The following is an 18,912-nucleotide window of genomic DNA, read 5'->3' as shown; positions in this document are numbered from 1 at the left end:
GGGGCAGAGGAGATGCCTGGCCAGCCAGCACCCAGGGCCGGTTGCTGAGCTGTCACCTGGTGGACAGGGACACAGTGCTCTCCCAGCAAACCTCCTTTGACAGATGTGTGTGACTTGGCAGTGCCCCTGTGATGGAAATTCACCAAGGAGCCTGGTTTCAAGTCCCGCTGAGCAAAGCTTTCAGAGGCCTTCTGTGTACAGAAGCAGCCTGGAGAGAAGGCATGGCCTCCCCATACCTGCTGGGTGAAGTTGGGGAAGCAGAGAAGCACAGTTTACAAGGCTCCTTTCTGATCCCAGGGCACTGCTGACGCATGCAAAGCCTGAACAGACAGTCCCTTCACTTCTGAATTTCCTACTCAGCTAAAGGCAGGGTGGCTGGAGGTAGGCTATTTGTAGGAGGGAGGTTGGCTAGGTTTTCAAAAACTGACTAAGGGACCAGACATACACATACATAGCAATGGCCACTATGCCACTGGTTGGCCTCCCTTGACTTTCTGTGGCTGAAGAATAATTAAAGAAACAAATTCTGCCAAAGAGAAATATTGTCCATGAGGATCTGCTGTCTGTGGTTTGTGACTCATCTGACAATTGTTGTTCAAGAGCTTTTCCTTTCCTTCCTGAAGAACATGGCTTGCCCAGTGCTTTCTACTCAAAACCTTAGGCTGGGAAGGTGATTCGGAGCTGGCGGACTTGGTCTGGTTAAGAGATGCTCTGTTCCAAGAGAGGGGACCGATAAATATCTGGGCTTTGGAAGTAACTTTATGATGTTTGGATTTTGTGCTGGCACCAGCCTCTGCGTTTTAAGCACTTTGCTGTCATATGGTGTGCAGCCTTTCCAAGAAAAACTCTGTAAAATGAAAATACTTTATTGCCACGGCCTTTGACTTCTTGAGAGTCACACAAATCCTGTAATCTTTTGCAACATTTAATTTAATTTAAACTCAGTTCACCTAAAGAAAAAAGTTGGTTCTGAGTCTGCCCATTTCACTTAAAAGCACCAGTCTTCTCTATGGTATCACTGTTTTGTTTGCTATGAGCCAAACTGTTATTTCACATATGTGAAAAGAAAATTGGCATCAAGTCCATATGAACTAAACTACTGGCAAAGGCAATGCTGGAGCTTGCCATTGAGAAGATTAGATTCCCAAGAAACTCCTCCAGCAGTGTCCAATATCCACAAACTAAAAAAGTGTGTGTAAATACACAAATACTTATTTGACTTAAAGAAGCTGATTCCCCACCTCCAACTTCAGGCAGTATTATATTAGTAGTTTAAGCTACCCTGAGCTTAAATATCTCAGTTGTACAAATAAATACAAAACATAAAAATAAGTGTGCGCTGATTAATAAGATAAATATGAAATTGAGAATTACCTGGTTTTTATTCAAGTTTGAACTTGCACATTTTAATTATCTTCCTTATTTCTTAATAAATAAGATGATTCATACTTTTCCCATAAGTAAGACTGATTAGATCAAGTTTGGGGTGTGTGTATGTGTGTCTGGAGTGGGGAGTGGGGGTAGGAGGCATACTCATCTTTTAAATTTTCAATTAACATTTTCCTTTAAAGACTTTTACTATTTAGGTTTGCTATTTTGCAAATTGTTTTGCCTTTCCACCCAAAGATTCAAATATGGAACTAAACCATGAGGGAAATGGAAATTTTTATTAGCCAGAACTGTGGTTAAATACTCTGATAGCTGAAGACTGTGTTCCCTGGAACCCTGGATCCTGAGTCCCTTGTGGTAATGTAGCTACGGTGGCCATACCACCAGAGCAGACATCCTTTTTTTTTTTTTGGCCACACATGGTATGCTGAAGTTCCCAGTCCAGGGATTGAACCTGTGCCACAGTAACAACCTGAGCCACCACAGTGACAATACCACTTGACCAATACAATACCTTAACCCACAAGCCACATGGGAACTCCCAAAGCAGACATCTTTTATTTGTGCCTGTCCTGTCTCTTCAGGACCCTGCCCTTCAATCATATTTTTTTTTTTTTTTTTTTTTTTTTTTTGCTTTTTAGGCCTACATCGGCAGCATATGGAGGTCCCCGGGCTAGGGGTTAAATTGGAGCTGTAGCTGCCAGCCTATCCCACAGCCACAGCAACACCAGATCCAAGCCTAGTCTATGACTTACACCATAGCTCACAGCAAGGCCATATCCATAACACACTGAGTGAGGCCAGGGATTGAATCTGCAACTTCATGGTTACTAGTCGGATTCATTTCTGGTGCACCATGATGGGAACTCCTTGATCACACTATTAAGAAGTCTTTGGAGCTCAAGAATGACTACAGGCAAGGTTAAGCAATCATTTGAAACTCAGATGGATACTTTCACAACTCAGTCTTACAAAGGTAGAATATTTCTAAAAGAAAGATGGATATCTACACTTTGGGGAAACATGTAGAGAATGTTTTTGAAGTTTGTGTATTTCAGGTTTTTATAGTCATTTTCATTGTGTTTTTCCTAGTCATTTGGGTACCACTGACAGGGCCACAGTCTCTGACAGGACTGTTAACCATGGGACTTCGCCTTCCCTACCTTACACCCAGGGATAACACATGATCCAGGATGGGCCAATCATATGGGGCCATTTCCTTGTCAATAGTGATTAGTCCAGGGAGAGGTGTATGACTCAAATTGGACCAATTAGAGTCCTTCCCTGAGACCGATTTATCAAAGATGGAAGACATGTGTTGCCTTCCAGTGGAGCTGCTCAGCTAGGAAGATGGGAATGTGGGGCTACCCATGGACATGATTCTTGCTACAGGGAAAAACCTAAAGGCCCATCAGCATGAGGCCAACTACAGGGAGAGACGGACAGGGGGTCCCAGAAAGATTGCATCCCAGTTCCTAACCCAGAGCCCTGGTTCCTGCAGCTCTTCCTTTAAACTTATAAGCAGTTCCAATAACATTCCAGTTACATAGGCCAAGAAATCTCCTTTTCTCTAAGGTTGGTTAGGATCAGGTCTTTGATACAACTAAAAGAGTACTGAATAATGCAGGGGCCCATCTTAACTTGGAAATCACACTGTTACTAACCACTTCAGTGATGAACAGCCACCAGGTGTGTGTTCATGAAAGCCACTTATCTTTCATACTAACTTTCTGTTAATAGCATCTTGTGTCCACTTATATGTCAAGAAAGAAAAGCTAATAAATTAGGGTGGGAAAAAATGCTTGTGTTTAAAAAAAAGCAGAGTTATACTTCTACTCATGTAGCCCCAATTCAGGAGTTTGTAACACAAAAATTCTTATTTTATCACCATTGTTCATCTACCTTGTGGAATAAAAGAGGCCAAGAAGCAGAATGGGGAAGAATGAAAGCAGAGCTTCCCTTCCCACAAGGGCTCAACCCCTCCTGTCCATATGTTCAGCCTCTGCTCCTTTCCCTAATCCAGAGCTGAACAGTGCATAGATGCTGGCAGGTACAGACATGCTCCCTTTTCATTACACCACCAAATTGCTGCAATAACTGATTGCCAGTTAAATAATTATAATCAAGTGCCCATTGTGCATAACAATCATTTAATGACTGCCATCCGAAAACACTGTAATAAAGAGAGCTTTAATGAAGAAAACTGGAAAGGGTCCAGAGTTTTATGGCGGTTTGCTTAAAGGGAAAGAGAACCATAATCTGTATTTAAGATTAAAAGAAGCCTTTAATCCAGATGCTCAACATTAAACAAGAGAGTGGAGTCATGTTTTGATCAAATGTTACTGCATGCATAAAAGAAAGTAATGTAAATGTTCTTTTAGGAAAAAAAAAAAACAACAAAAAAAAACTCCAGTAAATTACATTAAGTGTTTGTAACCATTTGCTTTGGAAAAAAAATGAAAAAGAAAAACATCTGATTTTCATTTTGAACAAGAATACTTAGCTAAAATAAAATAAAAGGGAATAGGATTTTATTTGATATGTATAATACTGAAAATAAGAAAGGCGCCATTTAATCTACCTTGTACCAGTTATCATTCTCCTACTTACTCTATTTATTCTTTATCCTCACTTTCCTAAGTCAGGCCTGTATCTTTGGGAAGTGTAATTATATTCTCAAAGTCCTAATTGAAACGGTTTTGATGATCTCAGCTCTAGCAAACAGTAGTTCTCATCTGAGGGAAAAAAACAAAACAAAACAAAAATCTCACCACATAAAACTCAGCTCAACTGGCAGCTACCGCCACTGCTGATGCACAGAGTATCTGGCTAACAAATTAAGACAGCAATTCCTAGAATTGTAGCCATTTTCTACGTGCTGACATGTAGGCCAGCCAACGATAAACACCAGAGCCTCCAGATTCTGCTACAGTGACTGCTGAGAGAAACTAAAAGCAACATGCTAAGGCCTCTCAAGGAAGAGTTAAGCAGGGAAAGCAAAACCAAACCAATACGGTTCCTATGGATATAAACAGATACAGACAGATTTGGGTTCCCACAGCTTTCCTAATACCTCAGAGTAAAGGAGGAGGACCTGACCTCATTAAGGCCACAGGACACCCTGGTCCACAGGAAATCCTAATGGCGACTTGGGGCTGTGGAAAGACCCTGAGCATCCCAGGGAGACAAACCACACCCTAGACCATTTCTGTCCCAAGGTGAAGAAACTGTCCCAGAGCCTTTGAGGTGCCCCCAGGGCCTCTGGGCTGTGGGGTGTGTGCAGAGGAAGAGTTAGGACAAAGTAACTGATGGCCTGCCTAAGGTAGAGGGCACAGGTCAGGCCAGACCTCCCCCAAGGGGAAGGTGTAGGATTTCTCCTGATATTCTAAGTTAAGGGCATTGACACATTTTCCTTCAAGAGGCCCCCACTTTTTATTCTATGTTGGAGGGATAGCTAACTGCCGGCTGTAAAGCCTCCGAGGCTCCTGATAGCATCTCCCAGGGTGAACACCATACAGCTGCCCACTGCTGTGTGCCCTCCATCTCGGCCCCACCAGGGCCAGCTATCCTCCTCTGCAGCTCAAAGTCACTGCCAAACACGCTGCCCTTGCTCCCCTCCCTCGCCAATGAGGGTGGGCACCAAGGACCTCTGCACCACACCTCTTCCTATATAAAAGGTGATTTCAATAATAGACCCAGCTTATGAGGGCTTGTGTGGGCCTGTGAGGACTTGATGACAACACACATCAAGCCCCATGATGGGCACCGGTCAGTGTTCAACGAGCGGGAACTGTTACTGGCACACATCACTGCCTATGGAGAAAATCCAAATTCAGATTTCTTGGCCAAGTAAATGATAATGTCAGTAATCACAATGTAACTCACTTGCTCAGCTGCTTACACCCAAACATTCGTGTCTCAACCCTCCTTCACCCCAAAGCATTCCCCACAGAGCAGCCCAGACTTACCAGACAATGGATGTTACTCCCTGTTATCCCCTGCTTGATGCAGACACAAGTTCTAGGTCTTTGCCCAGGGTATTCCCTCAGCCTCCCGGCTCCTTCCCCAGATGCTCGCCAGTCTAGCTCCTTCCTCTGCATTCAGGTCTCAGCTCAGAAACCACCTTTCCACAGGGACTGTCACAGACCTGCCAGTCTGAATCATCTAACCCCTGACCACTATTCTCTCCTGCTCCCTCCCCATCCCAATTCATTCTAACCCAACACCCTGTTTTGCTTTCACCTCTGTGTCCATCACTAGCTGAAAGTTTCTTTTTTCACTTGTTTGTGATCCAGGCAAACATGGAACCTTGCCTATCTTGACAGCCACTGCATCCAGCACTTGGAAGGGGCCTTGCATTTAGCAGGCAATGAATGCACAGAGCTTCACACACAGGCTGCCAGTTACCAGGCACCCAGAAAGCTGCAGCTGAACTGAACTACACTGAATTTAACTGAGGGGAAGATGGCTAAGGACGGTACAGATAAAAATCTATCCTTGGCCACTGTCTTTTCAGATCACATGTATAATGAAGGGCTCCTACTGCGACCTGCGCTTATCAACTATTGCACGTGCAGTGGATAAGCAATGAGATCCTGCAGTATGCCACAAGGAACTATATCTAACCACTTGTGATGGAACATGATGGAGGATAATGCGAGAAAAAGAATATATATATGTGTGTGTGTGACTGGGTCACTTTGCTATACAGCAGAAATTGACAGAACATTGTAAATAAACTATCATTAAAAAATTTTTAAAAGAAATTATCCTATCTTGAATGTACTCTGACTGTTTCAAATGCATTAGTCTTATTCCTTTGACCTTAGCTCAGAAATTTAATCTTACACTTTTCCAGTCTGTTAGTGCTCCTAGTCTAATTCTTGTACAATTAACTGTGAAGGCTATCAAACTTGGAACTGAATCTCAGGTCTTCTACCAGTTCTAAAACATTGGCAAATTATTTATCCTCTCTTAACCTTAACTTCTACATCTTTTAAGTAGTGACAATGATACCCATTTCACAAAGGGTGGCTATAAAAAAATAAATGGGATGATGTACCAAAAAGGCCTATTGATGTACTTAACAGAAAACAGGTACTCAAAGCATTATAATTTCCATCCTGGGTAGGCAGTAGGAGCTCAAAAAATACTCACTAGGTGGCAACCAAATTGAGATGGAAAGCATGCCAGGAAATTAGAATATGAAGAGTGGCAGGAAAAAAACAAGTTATCAGGTGGAAGTAACAAAAAAAGGACCAAAGTCCTAAGATGTTCTGTTTTTCACTCCCCATGTAAGAATATCTCCAAATGTTCCTATTTTATGTCTTGATTCCAGTGACATGTGGCAGTCAGAGCTGAGTATCAGAAAGACACTGAGTATGAGAAATCACTGGTTAACTGCAAAAAGAAAGGATATTCCTGAAAAAGTATTTAAATCTATATATAGTATATAGTATCAGAGAACTTGTGGCAGGATTCCAATATGAAAACCACTGGGAATTTAAGTATTTCTTGACCTTATCAAGAAACACAAGTCATGATGAAAAACTGTTGTGTTTATTTGTCATTCCAAGCCTCCAACCCCAATACCGGAGCTGCTGGACACATCACCAGACTAGGGTGAAAAGTCAAAGAAAGCAATAAACTGGCTGTTTTGAACCATCCTGGGGGATGGATCTTTACAGAAAAAGGAGAAGACAAGCCACCTGCTTGGGGTCCATCACACCATTTAGGGCTTGTTAATAAGACAAATATTAGCAACAAAAAAGAAAGGAAAGGCAGCCATAGTGTCCATCTCTCATGCTGATCGCTCGGTCTGCTGTATCATTATCCCATGAAAGTCATACCAGCTCTCTGATTTCTTACCAATCTCTCCCTGACTCTCAGGTCATGTGATTTAGGAGGGTTGTTTACCCAATTTACCACTGACGATGGGAACACATCCCAGAGATCTGACCAGTGAGGGTTACTTGGCTGCCCCCACCACTGTGACTGGGTGACTAGTGACCAGCAGAGCAGGACATTGGCTAGTGCCACTGGGAACAAAGCTCCCTTCCCATCGGAGTCGCTTAGCCTGGGCCACCAGTGCCAACTTGCTATTGTGAGGAGAGAGCCTGCCAAGAAAGAGGCAATGCAGAGAAAAGCCAGGCAATGGCACATGGCAGGAAGGTCATTATTGACATTTCTTGAACACTTGGATCTAGTAGTGCCTAAGGCTAGAACTATCCATGAATTTTTCAATTACTTGAACATATAAATCCCCATGTTTGCTTAAATCTCTTTGAGTTAGTGTCTAGTTTTCAACCAAAAGAGTCTAATACAGTGAGTAATCTTGGAGAGTTTAATCCGAAAGGAGTTATCTAAAAAGACAGCTGTGACCCACTTTTTGAGTTCTCATTAAAAAAAAAAAAGAAGACCAAAACATGCAAGATGCTGGGGAAGCACCTGCATTTCTAATACCAGCAATTCCATCTGATCAATGCAAACTGAATAGAAATGAGAGGTTCTATTCACGGTGAGGTTACGGTTTGAAGAGGAGATCTATATTTCCTATGTCCTCGATCCTCCATCTTTATTTCCTGGTCAAAGAGTCAAATGTTCATTCATTCTTCCAAAAATGTTCAAAGTAAGTGGTGCATATGTGCCGGGTATTGCGCGAGGTTCAGAGGATACAAAGATGATTAGGACATTCTTATTTTCAAGAAGCTAACAAATAATTATGATTCAGGCTGACAAGTGCTGGCTGAAACTCTTCGGGAAAGGATGAATCCACATTTGCCAGGTGAGGACAATAAAAGCAGAGGGGTGAGCGGAAAGTGTGTCAAGTCCAGGGTGGCCAGGACCAGTGACTTGGGAGGCAGGCTGCAGCCGGTCTACACAAGCTGTCTAGCACTGCCTTGATGAGGAGTTGATCTGATCCTGGAGCCAAGCTGAGCCTCTGCAAGTCCCTGAGAAACTGTGTGTGTCACCAATGGGGACCACTGGCTGTGGAGGCTTGGGTGGAGAACAGTCAGACTGGAGTAGGAGGCAAGGGTCTACAACCCTAACTCAGAAAGCACTGAGAACCTATCCTATGCAGATGGCTTGAGAAGAAGGGGATCATCTGCATCTTAAATGACAAAGACTGAGTAAGAGTAATTCAGGGAGGGGGTAAAAACGCCTGTGTCTCCTCAGACTCTGGGTCACAGCTCCTCCATCCTAGGTCTTCCGCAATCTACATGCAACTCACCCACAGGGCTCAGTGTCAGGAGAGGCCTCTGCTCCATGCCTGCTTGTAGCTCATTGGGTACCCCCTTACCATTGGATCCTACAGCTGTATTTTAGACCTGATCACTCACTACATTGCTCTGATCCTCAACTTCCTCATCTTTAAAATGGGAATACTGTCAGTTACCTCAGGATAAGGACCAAATAAGACAATTTCCATAGCACACCCTGCGTAGAACCTGGCATGTGATAACCACTCGATACATAGAAGCTGCCACACCTCTGCTGATGAAGTAAGCTGTACTATCCACTACAAAGAAACGGTGACAGGAGTTCCTGTTGTGGTGCAGCAGAATCGAATCCAACTAGGAACCACAGGTTGCAGGTTCGGTCACTGGACTTGCCCAGAGGGTTAAGGATCTGGCGTTGCCGTGAGCTGTGGTGTAGGTGGCAGATGAGGCTCAGATCCCAGTTGCTGTGGCTGTGGTGCAGGCCGGCAGCTGTAGCTCCGATTGGACCCCCAGCCTGGGAACCTCCATATGCTGTGGGTGCGGCCCTAAAAAGCAACAAAAAAAAAAAAAAAAAAAAAAAAAGAAAAGAAAAGAAAGAAATGGTGACATAAAACAAGGAGCAGTTTTCACCTGACAGAGATTCCCAGAGGCGATAGTCTATAAAATTTTGTTGTAAAAACAAGGCAGAAGCACTTTACTTGGTAGCTAAAACATGCACACTAACACAAGAGCACTGTATCTGAAGGCCTAGAAGAAATCCTGTCAGCTCTTTTCCAGTTATCACTGTGCCAGGTGCCATGAGCAGTAGAGTCTCCTGCAACACCCTCTGTGGGTGGTGGGAGAAGTCTTGCACGGGAACCAGCTCAAGCATCAGAAGTTTTTGGAGATGATGGAGCTTCAGATAACCCCAAAGAACTATGATCCTCAGAAGGAAAAACGCTTCTCGGGCACCATCAGACGTAAGTCTACTCCCCACCCCAAATTCTCCATGTATGTTCTGGGGGACCAGCAGCATGGCGACAAGGCCAAGGCTGAAGATATCCCCCACACTGACATAGAGATGCTGAAGAATTCAACAAGAATAAGAAACGCGTCAAGAAGCTGGCCAAGAAGCACAATGCCTTTTTGGCTTCAGAGTCCCTAATCAAGCAGATCCCATGAATCCTGGGCCTGGGCCTGAATAAGGTTGGGAAGCTCCCTTCCTTGCTGACCCACAATGAAAACATGGTGGCCACAGTGGATGAAGTGAAGTCCACGATCAAGTTCCAGATGAAGAAGGTGCTATGTCTGGCAGTGGCTGCTGGCCACGTAAAGATGACAGATGATGAGCCTGTGTACAACATCCACTTAGCTGTCAACTTCCTGGTGTCACTGCTCAAGAAAAATTGGCAGAATGTCTGGGCTTTGTACCTTAAGAACACCATGCGCAAGCCCCAGCACCTGTACTAAGGCACAGCTTAATAAAACTATACTGCCCTCATTAAAAAAGAAAAAACAAAAGAAAGAAAAAGAAATCTGGTTAGGTTGCTGTGAATGGCGTGGTCCTGGATGCAGAAATGCAGCTCTCATCCTGTACTTCCTTGGGTGAAAAGGTCAAATGTATCATGGTTCCTGCTCTAAGACAGTGGGAATGGCTAGGGGTGACTGAAGGAAGAATCTCTAGACTAATAGGTAGGCTTGCTGCTGATGTGGCTTTATTTTATCCTTAAAGCCATATCTATAAAGCTATCTTGTTTAGAGAATTTCCTACTACCCTTTCCAACCAAGCCCTCTGATGACATGTCAGGACTTGGTCTCCAATGGACCTGGCCTAAATGTTTGTGCAAAGAGCAAACTTTGTAAAGCCCTAATGCAAAAGCTCAACAAGATTGGGCAGCTGACACTGTTTCAGTATTTCCATCCTCAATCCAACCACAGAGAGCTTGGAGAGCCGGGAGGCAAAGCTGCAGAGTCCACCTTGGGCAGTGGACCTAATATATTTTAGACAAAATATATCTCTTGAGAATTCAATGACACAAATCCTCCCCCATAAAACACACACATGCACCCTTTTGTATACAAGCCCTGGGTGTTCAGGAACCATCCTCACCCTACCCTCTGAGCTCACCTTGGTTCCATAGGAATTTAGAGGAACCAGTTCACGGGGCTTGAAAGAATTAGGTAGGAGAGTCAAGAGTTCCTCTTCTTAGGGCTCAGTTTTCTCCATGATACAGGTGGTTGCTATGAACTCTTCGCAGGGAGAGGGTTAATGAATGACGAACGCAGAGCCCAAACATAACCCGTCCGCAGTGCCTCACTCTGAGTGGCTGTGTAAAACCCTGGAATCTCTGTGGTTTCCAAGGTGTTGAGTAGGTAAAAGTGAAAGAGGATGCTCTGGGGGTCTGGGTGGAGAGGGGCAAGTGCAGTCCAGGCCCTGGAGAAAGATGCCCATCTCCAGGGAAAGCCTGCCCTCCACCTCAGCTCCGCTCTGTCCTCCCACCTCATTCCTCACTTATGCAGAGGCTGCAGATTCCTAGGGTGATCTGTACCAAATCCAAATGGTTAAAAATAATTTGCTAAATACCTTCCTAGATAAATTGAAATCCAAGACCTTTTTGAGCCCTGCCCAGCCATCCCTCAAAGGGCGAGCTGGGCTGAAAGTCATGCTCTTTCCTAGCTGGATCCCTGAGTCAGACTTCTGCCTGTCAATCTTCTGATGTCACAAGTCAAACTGTGCCATCCAAGGCTGAGTAAGCATCTTCAGGAAATAGAAACTCAACTGTAAGAACACAGGCATTTCCAAACAGAGAACAACTCTGCCCACTTTCTAACTCAGCTACTGTATATAAATTTAGCCATGACACTGGGAGGGGAAGTTTTAAAAATAGAAGTGAAAGGCCAGAAGAATAAATAACGATAAGGTACCAGTCACTCACTACCTTTGGCAAGACATATAAAATGGTAAACAAGATGTCATAAATGCTTTGCCCTTAAGGGGAATATATTTAAGTGGGAGCTGGAGTGGGAGACAGAAAATAAAGACAATTTCAGATAGTGATTAAGTCCCACACAGAAAATAAAACAAGGTAAAGTGATAGGGAATGCCTGAGGCACTACTGTTATATCCGATTTACAGATGAGGAAATTGAGGATAACAGAAGCTAGGTGAATTATCACGGCTTCGCAGCTAGTACGCAGGAACTTAAACTCAGGTCTGATTCCTATGTGGTTCGTAACTATTACCCTTACGCGATCTGGTCAGTCTCCAGAGAAACCAAAAAAATCTACAGAACAGATAAGGTGAGAGACCATCTTTATTTTTAAAAGTCCCTCCTTTTAGGGCATTGGCAGAATTTGAGATCTACAAATTCACCTGAGTGTACCACAGGTTTCTATTTTAATGCTAATGCAACTAACTTTTGAGATTCTATTCGTGATATTTAACATACGTTAAAAGTTAAAGCCACCCTCTGAGATGGGAATTACCCTTTCATAAAAGGGCACTAAGGCTCAGAGGGTGTAACCTGTTGAAATCATGGAGCTTTTAAGTGTGGAAGCTGCAATCCAGGCCTCATGCCTCTGAGTGCACTGCTTTTTCCATTACACCACGCTGCCTTCCAGAAGACTCCCCAAGGAGCTACATTTTTCTCCCACTGGGAGACAGGGCAGTAACGAACTTGGCAGTGCAGACAGAAAGGAGTGCCTGTTTTGCGTCTCTGCCAAGCAAGTATCCATGCCCTTTGCAATATGACTTGGACACAATACCCACCGAGCTCTAGCAGCTAAGCATTCTAGAATTTGTTGAAGAATTTTTTTCACCTTCTCCGTATGGGGTCCAAAATTAAAAGGGGAAAAGCATATTTATGTCTCATTCAGAATTCAAAAAGTAATAAATCCTTCAAGGCCCTGGCAAGTTTCTCTAATCCACTGTAATCATGTTTCCTTGTATAACAAGTCTTGTGATGTCTGTAGCGGAGTCTCGCTATAGTAACAGCAGCCTGCATGTTGGAGTTCTTCTTCCCAGGCCTGGGGGATTATTCCATTTTCCACATTAGGAATAAGCCGCAGACTTTAGGTTCTAAAAAGGAGCCAGAAATGCTGACTAGAATCCAGATGCCCTAAATATAATTAGAACTAAATTTTACTGCCCTCTGTGAAAGACACAAATGAAAAGAATGTGGCAACTTCTAGAATACTGGTCCAGAAAACAAAGCTATGAATAGATCCAACAGGGCTTCTGATGTACTTAAAGCCTCCTGAAAGCTACCTGGAAACTTTCCAATTATCTCCTCTACTTCTTTCCTTGGCTTTTTAACTTTTACAAAAGCCAAACATATTAGGGGAGGAGACTGTACCATGGTCTCAGCTCAGCAAACCATGTTTTCATGGAGGGAGCCTTTTACATTTAAAGGATAGATTTGGTTTTTCAGAAATTGATTTGATAAAAAATGATTAATATCTATGGTCAAACAATCACTTCTCTCTGTTATTAAAAGAAATAAGTTTATTAAATTCCTGAGTGGAAATGACATTCTCATTATACTATTTAACAGGAGCAATATGAAACAGTATAAATATATGTCTCACCCCAAGTTGTGATTAATTATAATTATAATAATGATGATGATGACAGCTGCCCCCTGTTTTAGTGCTTATGTGCCAGAAAGTGTGTTAGGTATTATGAACACATTATTTTATTTGATGGTTAGAATTCTCCTAGAAGGCTGTTAATATTTCCATTTTACAGTAAAGGGGCTAAGTCTCAGGGAGAGTTCACCACTTGCCAAGGTTACACAGCAAGTTAACCTTGAATGTGTACAGAGGAGATTAGACTCCAGAATATATTCTGGAATAAAAGGTAAAAGCCCTCTCCCCACCTCGGCAGAGTCACGGCCGCTAGCTACTACCATAGTCAGATATTCTCAGACTGAACTTGATTTTCACATAATTAACTTTCTTTTTGTTTTTTTTGTTTGGGGGCTATTTATTTAAATGGACAACAGTAAGTCCATCTGGCATTTCCAGGTCTGGCAAGAAACACTAATGACTCTTGGAAAGCTTAGGCCTCAATGGGTAGGAGCAAAAATGTGCAGGTGCATCCCAGAAACCAGCTACTGACTGGGAGCGCAAGCATCCTGTGGGCATCAGGTCATGCTCTAACAAGGGGATGCACAGGAGGGTCAAGGGAAGGCTAAGTCAGTTAGGGAAGCTTTAGTGAATACGTAATTAAAAAAAAAAACACGCATATTAAGCCTGTTGTCTTTTAACCTGCTCTTGTCACCTAAACCACTTACTCATCCCTCTCAGGATGGACTCAGAATTGCACCAGACACCTGTACCAGTACCTCCTGTCTCCTGGGAATGGCAAATACTTTCTTATTTTTTTTGTCTTTTTGTCTTTATTTTAGGGCCACACCCAAGGCATATGGAAGTTCCCAGACTAGGGGTCGAATCAGAGCTGTGGCCGCCGGCCTACACCAGCACCACAGCAACTCAGGATCCAAGCCGCGTCTGCAATCTACACCACAGCTCATGGCAACACCAGATCCTTAACTCACTGAGCGAGACCAGGGATCAAACCCATGTCCTCATGGATGCTAGTCGGGTTCATCAACCGCTAAGCCACGATGGGAACTTCTGGCAAATACTTTCTAATGGGAACTTCTTCCTTCCCTCATGCCGACCATGTTCTTTTACAGATCTGCCTCTCTGGCCCAAGTTGACTGGTCCCAAAGTGTCAGAGACCCAAGCTGGGTCCTGATCTTTGAATCAAGATCATGCAAAAGTCCTTGTCAGGTGACTGAACCATGAATTAGGAAGCTCCAGAGCTGCCAGCAGCCATGCTTCCTGCTTCATGCAAGGAGCCTGTCTCTAGGGAGAACACCTGCTCCTGTTCTGCCTCAACTGCAGCTTTTCCTAAGGTTTGCCTGATTAACCTTTCTTTTAATTGTGTTCAACGCTCCACTATTTCCATTTGACTTTCATAATTCAAGTTGGGTATATATTGCTGGAAACCAACAGCATTCTAAATTTGGAAATGGTACCAGCAATAAAAAGTTAAAAGTGACAAAGTCTAAATGCAGAAAAGAATGAGAAACACACCATCCAGAGTGGAAAAATTCCCAACTGCTGTTAGAAGATGGTAAAATAGTTGGTTTAACAAGGCTGAAGGTTTAGGGGACTTAGGGAAGCACCCAATTATCAGAGACACCGTCTATTTCTTGTAACATTATAAAAGGGGGCGGGAGGGAGTTCCCTTCAGGGCTCAGCAGTGAACGAACTCGAGTAGGATCCATGAGGATGTGGGTTTGATCCCTGGCCTTGCTCAGTGGGTTAGTTGCTCACAGTGAGTGGGTTGCTCACAGTGTTGCTGTGAGCTGGGGTGTGGGTCACAGATGTGGCTCAGATCCCACGTTGCTGTGGCTGCCAGGTGCAGCTCTGATTCAATCCCTAGTCTGGAAACCTCCATATGCCACAGGTGTGGCCCTAAAAAGCAAAACAAAAAGCGGGCGGGGGGGAGCTTATGGGAAAGAAACACTGCAATGCAAGCTAGCTTAGCTGGAATCAGTAAATAGCACCTTCAAGTGAGGCGCCTCTTCTACTTTGGTCAACAATCTGAGTCCTTTTTTTTTTCCCCCTCTTTTAGGGGTGCTCCTGTGGCAAAAGGAAGTTCCCAGGCTAGGGGTCCAATCAGAGCTGCAGCTGCAGGCCTATGCTACAGCCACACCAGATCTGAGCTGCATCTGTTACCTATGCTGCAGCTCAGTGGCCTTAACCACTGAGTGAGGCCATAGATCAAACCCGAGTCCTCAAGGACACCATGTCAGGTTCTTAAGATGCTGAGCCACAATAGGAACTGAGTCCTTATAAACTGCTTTGCAAAGTGAAGTCAGTGGTTGCTAGGGAAATGGTGAGTTTGATAAATGGGCAGAGATCTATTGGGGTGGGAGACAGGGAGCCAGGGCCCTTAAGAGCAGCAAAGGGAAGGCCGTGAACTCAGATGCAGATTCAGGGCAGAGGTACCTTCCAGGGCCCCAAAAGAAGTCTTCAACTGACTCCTAGAAGTCTGAGCAGAGTGGGCTGTACAGGTTTAACACCCAGACCTCTCGAGGAGTCAGAGCTGCCCCTCGGATTCAGACTCCACACCTCAGCCCAGGAACACAGACATGGTTTCCAGCACCCTCTCGGTTGTAATGTTTGTTTCCTGGTGATTAAATATAGTATAAAGCTTTGTTATTTTCTTAAAACCACCAAGAAGAATTCTCCTCATTCTAAGCATTAGCAAATGTGGGGTGAGAAAGATTAAACTCTGCTTGTTCTTGAGTCTTTGTTCCATTCATGGTGGGATCTCAGGGCATAAATCTGATTTCCTCACCTGCAGACAGGATTTTGGATGCCTGTCTTCACAAGGCAATGAAAGGAGAAAAGTAAAAGCTCCTTCAGAAAATAGTCTGTTGTTCATGTTGTGGCTCAACAGTAATGAACCTTACTAGTATCCATGAGGATGCAGGTTCCATCCCTGGCCTCGCTCAGTGCACTAAGGATCCGGCATTGCCGTGAGCTGTGGTGTAGGTCACAGACCCAGCTTGGATCCTGAGTTGCTATGGTTGTGGTGTAGGCTGGCGGCTGCAGCTCTAAATCAATCACTAGCCTAGGAACTTCTGTATGCCAAACCTGTGGCCGTAAAAAGCAGAATAAATAAATAAATAAATATTTTAAAAAGGTCTGTGGAAATTCTAAACAGAATTAGGGCAAATCTCTCTCTGAAATCAAAAGTTAGTTCCAAAATGACTTTATGGGGGATTTTCAGCCCCAGTGATGCCATCTCTGACCCCAGTCACGATTCCGTGTAGTTCTCGTATGTTTGGAGAGAACATATTTCCTAGCGGACAAGGAACTGACCCTGGAGGAGATGCCAGTGCTGGCTCATCCTGGCATTTCCTACTTTTTCTTTGAGTCTCGACTCCCCTGCCCAGGTATGACTTTCTGCATCCCTGCTTCTTCTTCCCCTAGTTCTTAATCATTGATAACCTTGAAAAACATTGACCAATCATGGCAGATGCGTTTCATCCTCTCTCTCTCTTCCTGGGTATGTAACTGCATCAGGAAGAGACAGCTGATGTCAGCAAATAACTGATCCACCCAGTTAGGTTTTGGTGCTTTAAATGGGACATTCTGTCCTGAGATGGCTTACAGCCGGGAGCTGAGGTGTATGACTGGTGTTAAGTTAGCTCTCTGCATGATTTCAGACCTGTGAGAGGCAGTGTGGTGCAGTGGTTAGGATCACAGGCCTTAGAGCACTGTTTCTAACTCACAGAGCTGTGGTAAGGACGTAATATATTAATATACATAAGGCACTTAGAACAGTGTCTAGGACATAAACATTATAAAAGTGTCAGTGACTACAGCCATTATTGATTAAATAAGGCTTGGTCTATGTTGTCATTCTTGTTTGCAATTCAGAGTTTCATTATGAACTGATGGCTACTGCCTTGGTAAAAAATTGTGCCTGCATTTTCCTTTTTTTCCCCCCAAAGCCAACTACCTGGCTGTTATCAGACATGGAAAACTAGGCAACCTGTTACCTCTCTCTTTGCTTTGGCTGCCAGGAACCAAAAAATCACATTTCATGTTCACCCTTGGAAGCTTTTCTTAAGGTTTCATAAGATAATGACTTAAAAAAACAAACAAACAAACAAAAAAACACCTCAAACTTGGCTCTTGTCCTTTTCAGCTCATTCTAAAGGTTTTTATCCTTAATTATTTCTATGGCTTTGAGTGTAACAGTCTTAAATCTTTTTTTTAGAATCAGGCAGAATGTACATAAATATAAAAACACATTTGTCAGAATCCTGATGCTGAATGTCAGCCAAGACATGTGCTTGAGATGATGTATTTTTCTATATTACACATACCACAATCATCTTGGAATACAGGGTAAATCTCATGTAACATTATACAGAGATATCAGAAAAAGTTTTCATTATGTTGACATTTTACTGTGGGGGTCATCCTTAAAAACGTCACTCCTCCACTTACCTCAAGATCATTGCTCCTTGGATAGAAGGTGGAGCTGGAATCAGAAAAGCTAACAGCTGGGCTGAAGACAGAGAGGTTAAGTTGTAGAAACCAGTTCTCTTTCTCATTCTCTATCCTGATTTATAGAATTAAAGAGCTCACTGACTTCATTTCTCTCTCTCTCTCTTTTTTTTTTTTTTTTTGCTGATAAAGAAAAAGAATTTATCGGGAAGGGGTGCCCGGGAAGAGAGCAGTAGGGTAAGGGGGACCCAGGAGAACTGCTCTCTCATTTCTTTAATTATATAGAGGACACTGAGGCCCAGAGAAAACTGACTAGCTTAAGGTCACATAGCGTGTTAATGGCTGACATGTAAGTAAAACCCATATTTGATTTCCAGGCCTGTGTTCTTTCTTTTCTATTTTTTTTTTTCCCTTTTGCTTTTTAGGGCTGCACCTGCGGCATATGGAGGTTCCCAGGCTAGGGGTCGAATCGGAGCTTCAGCTGCCAGCCTACACCACAGTCACAGCAGTGCCAGATCCAAGCTGCATCTGCGACCTACAGCACAGCTCACAACAACGCTGGATCCTTAACTCACTGAGTGAGGCCAGAGATCGAACCCACATCCTCATGGATACTAGTGGGGTTTGCTACTGCTCAGTCACAATGGGAACTCCTAAGCATTTTAATTCTTGGTGATAACTGAGCAAGGACCCGCACATGAAGTACATTAATGGCAGAGGTACACTTCCATGAGCTCTGACCTTCCTCTGCAGTGCACAACACTGTGCACTGTTGTCTAGAAGGCTGACCCTCTTTTGTGCCCCAAAGCACACCCCCTCGGAATGCCCAGACCTGGGCAGCTGTACACCCATGACCTGCATTCACAGGTCAGTCTTCTGCAATGCCCGAGCCTCAGAGAGGCCACCTGCTTTAGAAAAGAGAACAGATACAGCACAAAAAGAAAAAGGTGACATTAATTAGGGTAAAACAAGGAAGAGAACTTCACAATCAGTGATTATGTTTCCTGCTGGGCAGACATGGTGGTGGGTACTAAGTGGAGTAGGTAGAAAAAGAGGGTTTATTTCCTATCCCAAAGGGTTTAGATCGCCTAAAGAAGGCAAGATGTAGCAGTGATAAACTAAGTACCACGGGATTTAAATACTGGAATGTTTGATGTTGCCAAAAGAATGGTACAAAACACAGAGTTACCGTGTGACCCAGCAATTCCACTCCTATATATACCCTCAAAGAACTGAAAGTGTATATTCACACAACTTATAAACAAATGTTCAGAGCAGCATTATT

General features: G+C 43.6%; 1 protein-coding gene and 1 pseudogene across 22 annotated transcripts in view; one reads left to right on the top strand and one right to left on the bottom strand.

The window, feature by feature from the left end:
* The window catches only part of ATG7 (autophagy related 7), a 397,386-nt gene that overhangs the window by 75,855 nt on the left and 302,619 nt on the right, over window positions 1–18,912 (bottom strand).
* Window positions 9,407–10,058, top strand: LOC100625537 (annotated as a pseudogene).

This window comes from Sus scrofa, chromosome 13, assembly GCF_000003025.6.
Source record: "Sus scrofa isolate TJ Tabasco breed Duroc chromosome 13, Sscrofa11.1, whole genome shotgun sequence".
NCBI classification, from domain to species: Eukaryota; Metazoa; Chordata; class Mammalia; order Artiodactyla; family Suidae; genus Sus; species Sus scrofa.
The sequence above is the reverse complement of the archived record's forward strand: the minus strand, read 5'-3'. Positions and strand labels throughout refer to the sequence as shown.